Source organism: Momordica charantia (assembly GCF_013281855.1).
Source record: "Momordica charantia cultivar OHB3-1 chromosome 6 unlocalized genomic scaffold, Mcharantia_2.0 BLBB01000006.1, whole genome shotgun sequence".
In the NCBI taxonomy this organism is placed as follows: Eukaryota; Viridiplantae; Streptophyta; class Magnoliopsida; order Cucurbitales; family Cucurbitaceae; genus Momordica; species Momordica charantia.
In genome coordinates this window covers 13,510,166-13,519,635 of record NW_028275164.1, presented here as the reverse complement: position 1 = coordinate 13,519,635, position 9,470 = coordinate 13,510,166, and the positions used below count along the sequence as shown (strand labels likewise).

General features: G+C 33.9%; 1 long non-coding RNA gene across 1 annotated transcript; it reads left to right on the top strand.

Annotated features, from left to right (window-relative positions):
• Positions 1 to 4,548: 4,548 nt before the first annotated feature.
• LOC148210721 (uncharacterized) lies at positions 4,549 to 6,654 on the top strand. Its single transcript, XR_015791750.1, has 2 exons — positions 4,549 to 4,715; positions 6,364 to 6,654. It is a non-coding gene; the product is annotated as an uncharacterized LOC148210721 (long non-coding RNA).
• The last annotated feature ends 2,816 nt before the right edge of the window (positions 6,655 to 9,470 follow it).

Below are 9,470 nucleotides of genomic sequence, written 5' to 3'. Positions count from 1 at the left end.
TCCAATGGGTTAGCTGAGGTGCCTAATAGAGAAATCAAATCTATTTTGGAAAAAACTGTCAATTTAAATAGAAAAGATTGGTCATTAAAACTAGACGATTCTCTATGGGCATATAGGACAGCATACAAGACTCCTCTCGGCATGTCCCCATATAGGTTGATTTTTGGTAAAGCTTGCCAATTACCGTTAGAGTTAGAATATAAAGCTTTTTGGGCGACAAAAAGACTAAACTTTGATTTATTTTCTGCAGGAGAATCAAGGAAGCTCCAACTGATGGAACTTTAGGAGCATAGAAATTTTTCTTATGCAAATGCAAAGATTTTTAAAGAAAAAACTAAGCAATGGCATGATAAGAGGCTTAGGCCTAAATCTTTTCAAGTAGGAGACTTAGTTTTACTTTTCAACTCTCGTTTAAAATTATTTCCGGGAAAACTAAAGTCCAGGTGGTCTGAACCATTTAAAATTTCAAAAATTTTCCCTCACGGTGCCATTGAACTCGAAGATTTTAAAGGTAACATTTTTAAAGTTAATGGCCAATGTGTTAAAAAATATTTTGGAGAAGAAATAGATAGAGGGAAGGCCTCTATCCAACTTTCACGAAGTTAAGAGTTTGAAAAAAAAATTTCTCTTGTTTAATTGAAAATTTCTTTTGAAGGGTTTTGTGTAAATTAGTTAGGAGTAGTTTTCCTTATTTTCTTTTCGAATTTCACTTGTTTTTAATTGTAGTTAGGCTATTTAGGTTGAGATTAAGGTGTTAACAAATTACTTGGGCGAAATTTTAGAAACATCAGAATTTTTTTTAGGCTAGGCGCCTGACGCCTCGGCTCGATCCAAAAATTCGAAAAATTGTGATTTTAATTTTGGGAGTTAGTTTTGACTTGGAATAAAGAAGGGTGCGATCATTTTTCATTTTTAATCAAATTTAGGAGGTTTTAAAAGAAAATAGAGAGTATATGTGTTTCGGGCTTTCTTAAAAGATAAAAAAAGGTGGGATTTTGAGTTGTTTGAATCTTTGTTGGTCTGTTTTTCCAAATGAGTTTTTGTTTAATTAATCTAAAGTCTTAAACCCTAATTTTTTTCAAAAAAGAAAAAAAAAGAGATGAGACACATCATCTACCTTGAGACATGGTCGTTTGATCCATGAGGCCGATTCTTCATTTGAGGGAAGTTTTATTCTTGTTCTTATGCTTGTTATATTATTTTTGAATTTAGTTGCATGTTTAGGTTTTGGTAGGATAATATCGTGAGCTTTTCTAGTTGTTTCTGAGTTTCATTATGAAAATATGACCATTTAGTTTCTTCTTGTTTCGATCATGATCTCGTTCTTGGCCTTCGTGACGTATCTTTCTTAAACAAAGCATGTTGCCAATTTAATCTCATTTAGCATATTGATGTGCCTTTTCTTATTTTTCATGTCGATGATGATTCTTAAGGATTAGATGAACTTTGTTTTCTTTTTGTCCTAAAAAACCATGAGCCATTTGTGACCTAGTTCTTTTCAATAACATGTTTTCTTTGCTTTTCTTTTTTTTGAAACTTAAACTTTTTCAATGTTTTATAAAGTCCTTGTCCTCTTTCATTTTGATTTTTGCATTGCCTCTTCAAAAATATTTTCCCAGTGAGGACACTGTCTCTCTTAAGTTTGGGGGGACAGTCTTTTGCTTTTAGAAAAAAAATGTTGCTTTTTTCATTCATGAAAGAACATGCTATTATTTTGAGAAAAAGAGTCACTTAAAAGAAAATGCATATAAAAAGAGTCTTTGCAAGAAAAAGAAAAAAAAGTAGAAAAGAGTCGAAAAAGAAACAAAAAAAAAGTTTGCAAATAAAAGAGTCATCTTTGCTTGTGAGAAAATAAGAGTGGGGGAAAAGATTTAAAATTGGGAGAGAAAAAGAAGAGAGGTAAGAAAAAAGAGTGGCAAGAAAATGTCTTTATTTTTTATCACTATAGACACTCGTTGTAGCTTAGGTCGAGTGGCATAAGCAGCTTCGAGGGTAGCAATTGGGTCTAGTGTAACATCGTGCAACTCACCGTAGATATGTTATGACCGGTTGTTACTTGAAAGGCCTCTACAAAGCTGTGGAGGAAATCCCCACAGAGGCTAGTAGCCATTCCTTCAGTGTTAAAAATTAAGTGAAAAAGGAAGCATGCAAATTCTAGAGCGTTGTCAAAAAGTTTTCATGTTTTGAAAAAGGAAAGGATTTTAAGAAACTTTTTATTGTTTTGAACTTTGTTGGCTTATGGTAATTTGACTTTTGAAGATAGGAAGACGATGAGGTTTTGATGATCTTTCCTAAGACACCGTATGAAAAGCAAGTCTAGTCTATCCTTATGTTCGATGTTGCTTATGATTGTTGCATGTGATTTAAGAGATATAAATTGTTAAGTTTACTTGGGGACAAGCAAAAAGCCAAGTTTGGGGGTGTGATTTCCCTTGTTCATAAGGATAAAAAGAAGCTAAATGTGTGCTGTTTTCAAACGTTTTAAACTCGGAAACCGTATTTTAAGCTTATTATAGTATCCAAAACCTTTCATTTTAAGTTATCTTAGGTTATACATTCACATCGGACGTTTTTACATCATTTAGAGTTGATTTCTAACGGAAATTACACTTTTGTGCAAAAAAATTCCGAGCTAGGTGTCTGGCGCCTTCCCTAATCCCGAGATTGCCCTTAATGTAAAACACACGTTTTGATGTGATTTGAACCCTTCCCAAGCTCTGCTACGTGTCTTCCACGCATTAAAGATTGCCAATTCAACAACTAACTAACCAAAAGGTGTTTGAAATGGATGGCTTTCCACAAAGCTCTCAACCTCCTAATCACCTTGAAGTCCCTATAAATTCAGCAGCCCATTCTCTTCATTGATCATCCCGGAGTGATCATTTTAGCTTTAGACATTCCTTCCTCAGCTTATTTACGTTTTCTCTTTTAGTCTTTAAGTTGTTATTGTTTTAAATCTTGCTTATTTCTAGTTCACCCTTTATTTCTAGCTTGTTAGTCTTGAATTGTAAGCTTTAATCTTGTTTAATTAAAATTCCAGCAAGTTCTTTGTTACTCATCTCTCCCTCGTTCTCATTACGAAGTTGTAATCACTCAACCTTGAGGAATCAACTGAGTACTGTTCCCCAATCTTGAAAGAGAACGAGTTAGGGTCATTCGGGTTACAACTATACCATTTTTAGCTTGTTTTAATTCTACTCATCTTTTAATCATGTCTTTTACTTCCATTAACATTCAATTATGTTTTTCCTTTATTAGCATGAGCTAAATTTATTTTTCCCAAGTCCGGTTATGGATAGTTAGTTAAAGTTTTTAAAATCCAACAAGGCAAAAGGCATTTTCTCCTCTTTTATCACTTAAAGTTGTTTCCATAAGTTAAAACTTGATTTGACCAATAAATTTTTTAACCAAGCATCAATACTGAAAGGGTTGATACGTTTTCACAACTTTACTCATTTAACTTTAGAGAGAAATACTTTAGACATAAAGATTTCGCTCGGATAGCCTAGACATAGGACCTCGACTTAAGGTTACAGTTGATTTTTATTAAATTAAGTTCTTTTTTCTAATAGACATATTAGGAATGGACTTAAACCTTCAAAATCAGTTAGACATAAGAAGATGGCGAACTAAAACCGAGTAAAATTTATGAGAGACCACTACAAGAATTAAAAGCTTTGCAGACTTTTTCCTTCCCGACGTATAAATAGTCGTCGGCCAACGACCTCTTACCCGACGAAAACTAAATAGTCGGCATTATTACCGACGATTTGTAAAAATAGTCGGGAAAGATCTAATTCTCCCGACGGTATATATAAATCATCGAGAGATGTAGATGTTGTCCCGACTCTTTTAAGAAAGCATCGGGAGATATTGTTTTTTAATTTTTTTAGATAAAATAACTCCCGACTATTTTAAAATATGGTCGAGAAAGATTGTTATTCCTGATGGTTTTAAATTATAGTCGGGGTAAGTTGGATTATTTTGGTAAAGTGCCTTCTATATTGTTTTTCAATTTTTTTTACTACTCCGGACTATTCTAAAAATAGTCGGCAATTGTTAATATGCCCGACGATTTTTAATAATGGTCGGTAAAAGTTTACTTTATGCGACTATTTCAATTTATTGTCGGACATAATTTTTTTTAATTTTTTAAATATTACTTCTACCTAATCTGTTTAAATATATTCGTGAAATTTAGTTTTAGACAAATGTTTGAGTAAACCATAGTTCATCTTTTAATTTTGCCTTAAATATTAAGTGTTCCGACTATTTTTAATAATAGTGGGGAATTATAATTTTTAGGTGAATGAATTAAATAAATCTGCATATATTTTCATATAATTTTTTAAATAATAATTATCCCGACTGATTTTGAAAATAGTCGAGAGATAGAAATTACCTGACTATTTTGATATTAATTTTTTTTAATAATAATTTTTCCGACTTTTTTTTTCTTATAGTCGAGAGAAAGTAAATTTTCCCAACGCTTTTAAATATACCGCCGGGTACTATATTTTAAAAAGTCCTATTTAACTGTTCAAAAAAAAAAAAAAAAAAAAGCCCTATTTCCCCTTCATTTGCAATAAACCCATCCCTACACCTTGCGTTCGTTCGTTGCTACCGTAGCTGTTGTCATTGCTGCCGTTTGCCGTTGCTCCCTCCCGCCGGTCTCCCTCGCCCTTCGCCACTGACTTCTCGTCTCCGGTGGTAAGGTAATTATTGTTTATTCGACCTCCTCCTTCTTCTTTAAACCTCTTAATTGTTTCGTTCCTTTTGCACTTGAATGAAAATTTCCAAGTCGAAACAACATTAGAGGGCGAGATGGAGAGGGCAATGATTTAACAGGAAGGATTATTTGGTATTTGGGTAATGGGAAAACAATATAAGAAACAACATAGTGTAACTTCATGATATCATTTGGGCAATTTGAAGAGGGTGGTAAGAAATTAGGGGGTTGCTTGTTTTGGTAGAAATTATTTGATTGACGCAATATATGTGACATATGGGGTGTCATGGACACAAATTTGGGAGTGGGTAGACAAAGGAAAGGAGGAGGACATGGGTAGAAATATGCCAAATTTCTTGATTAGAAAATCCAATCAAATTCTATATTATATCCCTCTGCCTTAGACAATAACATTAACCTACTAGAAGTATCTAATTCTGTATAATGTTAATGTTTTGTGAGTTTTGAGTTGATGGTAGTTTCTAATTTGCCTTTTTTAGTTAACGTTAGTTCTCGTCGCCTTTTTGTTATTAAAATTAGAGGTCAAAGGGAGGTTGCTTATGAGCATCATACTTCATAGTAGTTGAGTAGTTCATTGTTTTCAGATCATTATTTGCTTATTAGAAAGACATTCTTTAGTTTCCTTAACAGTTGCTAACGTTATTTTGTCTGCTAAGTGTGTTGGAAAACTTGTTGTTGATATTTTACTTTTAGCTAGAGTTTATGATGTGATTTTTCAATTATTTTATCTTTTAATGTATCAATTTATTCCTGCAGTTATGGTAGTCAGTTTAAGACAATCCTTGTCGTGTTTATGTTGTTCGCATGATTTATGTTAATTATTTGAAATGAAATTAATCATAGTTTGCGATAGTTATGTTGTTTATGTTGTCCGTGTGATTTTGGTAATCATAGTTTTGCTCATGAAAATGAAGAGAGAGACATGGGAAGAAGAAAAACCATGTAGTCAGGGGGTCGAAGTTAGTGATAGTGAACTATTAGGATGGGAGGTTTTGATGTTGGAAACTTGGAATAATCACAGACATATGAGATTCGATCTTATTGTGAGTTGATGAGTTGAGGATGGATACTTATTTTGATCAGTAATGGATTCGTTCTTTACTTTGATTTGTTTCTTTATGGAATTTGCAATGTGATGGAGTTTGCTTTTATTGAATTTACACTTCATTTGTCTTGTAAATGATAATGGTAGTATTGAATAGATTGAGTTTAGTTTTAAGGAATTGCACAACTCCAACATTTTGTACAAATGGAGTCTTTGCATACAGGTTGATTGAATTGCACAACATAGAGTTGCTAAAATAGGAATTGCACAACTGCAACATTTTCATTGAATTGAGTTTTTAGATTCAAGACTCCATTTCTTTACTTAAGTAGTCCTTTGATTGAATTTATGCTTCATTTGTCTAGTAGATCGTGGAGTTGTTGAGAAATGTTTTGACTTCTCATTGTTTGTTTCCTATTATGAAAAGAGAGGAATTTTTTGTGTTTGATATCTCTTTAAGATTCTTTGTATTGTATTAAAGACCTGTGATAGAATCAAATTTTACTTTTCATTCTTTACCTAGTTCGAATTACTAAACATTCATAATGGTTTTGTTTTGTTTTTTTAGGTACTTTTCGGAATTACTATTCTGCAAGGCTTCACGTGTTAGAAGATTAGATAGGTGAAACTTTTTTGGATAGGTGCAACTTTTGTAGACGGGTGCAACTTTTGTAGAAATGGAGTCTTTGCATACAAGTGCAACTTTTGTTGTGATGTAATATTGTATTATTATATCCTCAATGTTTGTAACCTACATAAATTAGGGATACAAATTTTGTAACGTACATCCTAAACTCTCTAAATTTGTAAGAAGATTATTTTATTTAATATAAAATCATATTAATTGATATTTTGATAATGTGAATTGAGATATCATAAATTAGGTTGCTAAAATAGGGATACAATTCAAATTAGGATGAAAAAAAAAATTCCCGACGTTTTTCAAAAAATGTGGGGAAAAAGTCAACTTTTCCAGACGTTTTGTACTCCGTCGGGAAAAATCATATTTTCCCAACTTTTTGTACTTCGTCGGGAAAAGTCATTTTTTCCCGCTATCGTATTTCATCGGAAAAGGTCAATTTTTCCAGACATTTTGTCATAAGCGTCGGGAGTCACCTCTCCCGACGCGCCTCTCCCGACTCTTTTGCCGACGCAAAAAGTTCATCGGGAAAAAACTTATTTATTGTAGTGGACGTCTGGCGCCTAAAGTTTGTGTATTTTTAGCTAATTTAAAGTAACCGAGTTGAGTTTATTGCATTGAGTTTTTAAATATCAAAACCAACATTATTCTTATTATTTGTCACCCCAAATTCAATTACAAAGTCACCGATCATTAACATTTCCTATAAAAAGACTTCATTTGTCCCTGAGGATCGATACTCGGAATACTCGTTCCGTAAAACTACTTGTGATGAGTGTACACTTGCGCTCTCATTTATTTTGAATCCAAAATCCTAAACTGTTGTTACAGCTAAAGATTAATTATTTCGCCGTCCGGTCTTATACAAACTCACTGTCCAGGATACCCTCATTCGTATTTCTCCACATGAACGACCTGGATCAAGTCCTTTATAACTATTACAAAGTGGGTCGTATCCATAGTGTTACCAGGATAAGGTACCCAACCTTATCCATATACTATAGACCCTTTAGGTTACTACTGGAACATTATCCACGTGTATATCGTATATATACTATATATATATACACTGTATATCAAATCTATACGCTGTATATTAAATATATATTGTATATCTGTTATATACTGTTCTAGTTACATTACATAACCTAGGATGTTAGTTTATTGGATTTGGGTTAATGTAATTCTATCAATAGCAACTTTATTGAATGAATATTTGTTTTATGTTTACAAGCCACGAGTTTAGGGCATAAAACCCAACACCATTAACAGTAAGTCAATCCTTCACGAGTGTTCGTAATTACAGTTGGGTCAAATTATCGTTTTACCCATGAGTTACCTCTTTCACCTTAAGTACTACCGATCTTGTAATAAACAACCCGTTTATGGTCCAACCATTAAACAGAAGTCCCTCTCGAGCAAGTGAGAGGGTGGGGCCTCTTGTTCAAGTTCTGGAGTCGGCACTTAGGAGAACACTCATCTACTTGCCCTTAAGTCGGGAATGAATGAATTTCATCTTGTATAGTTATGTTTCCAGCTGCCACTCGGTCTCGTCCCCAAAATGGTAAGAATATTGAGTCAGCGACTCGGGCCACTCTCACTCATACAAATTAAAGGACAATCTCTGATAGGTAGGAGTCTATAACTCACTCAGGATTGATATTGAGTTACCTAGTCTTCCTATGAAATAATAATCCATTAATTAACGGTGTTACAACTAAAGATTAATTATTTTGCGGTCCGATCTTATACAAACTTATTGAATAGGATACCTCCACTCGCATGTTTCCACATGAACAATCTGGATTAAGTCGTTTGTAACTCTTACAAAGTGGGCCGTATTCATAATGTTACCAGGATATGGTATCCAACCTTACCCATATACTATAGACCTTTTAGGTTATTACCGGAACATTATCCAATTGTATATCGAATATATACTGTATATTAAATATATACCTTGTATATCAATTATATATTGTATATCAGTTATATATTGTTCTAGTTACATGACATAACTTCGGATGTTAGTTTATGGGATTTGGGTTAATTCAATTCTAAAAGGAACTGAAATAACAACTTTATTTAATATTTGTTTTGCATTTACAAACCACGAGTTTAGGGAATGAAACCCAATAATGAAGATCGACAATGGAACCAAGCTAGTTCTACGTGTTGTCAAATATATACCTTGTTTCAGAATGTATTTGATATCTGGAGGAAGCTGGATGATGAAGGCTACATAAGTGAGTTTGCAAAGAACATGTGGAAATTCATGAGAGGATATGAGGTAGTGGTTGTTGGCCCTAGAGAAGCTTCAGTGTATGTATCGAGATTTGGCATTGCCAAAAGATCAGAGAGATGGATTATGCATAAAGCTGCTGATGGTTTAGGGGGAGGCATGATAGAACTTGTAGCAATGATAGTTAGGACAAATGAGGATAATCTGCCATCAGTTTAGGTTCAACAGTTTGAAGGTTAAGAAAATAAAAAGAAGAGTAGTTGTTTAGTAGACTGTCAGTTTATAATCCTAGTCGTTAGATAGTTTAGTGAGTTGATGAAGTTACATAGGCAAAATAGTGTATCGAAGAGAATGATTACAATTGTCATGGGAGTCGAGGGTGAAGTCTCTAGCTTAGCAACATACTTGGGTGGGTTGGCCAAGTAATTAGTAAATAAGCCTTTATTCAAAAGTTGTTGGGCACAATCGAAGAAGGAAGCGTCGATGACCAGTTAGTATGAGTGGGAGCACATGGCTGTGTCTCTTACGTCAAGGAGAAAAAACCACGTAGGATTGTCCAGTCTCAACGAAATTACAGATGGAACATTGGTTGTTGCCAAGAAGATGATTGTACACTATCGCTACAGTGCGAGTAGAGCCTTGGTTGGTGCCAAGAAGATGTTGATCAGTCTGTCGATGTAGTCAGAACTGAGTCTTGGTGGTTTGCCAAGGTGAGCGACAGTGTTGTTGCAATGGGAGGCAAGATAGTTGTATTGTCTCAAAGTGGGAGATTGCTGGGAATATGGAGCCAAAA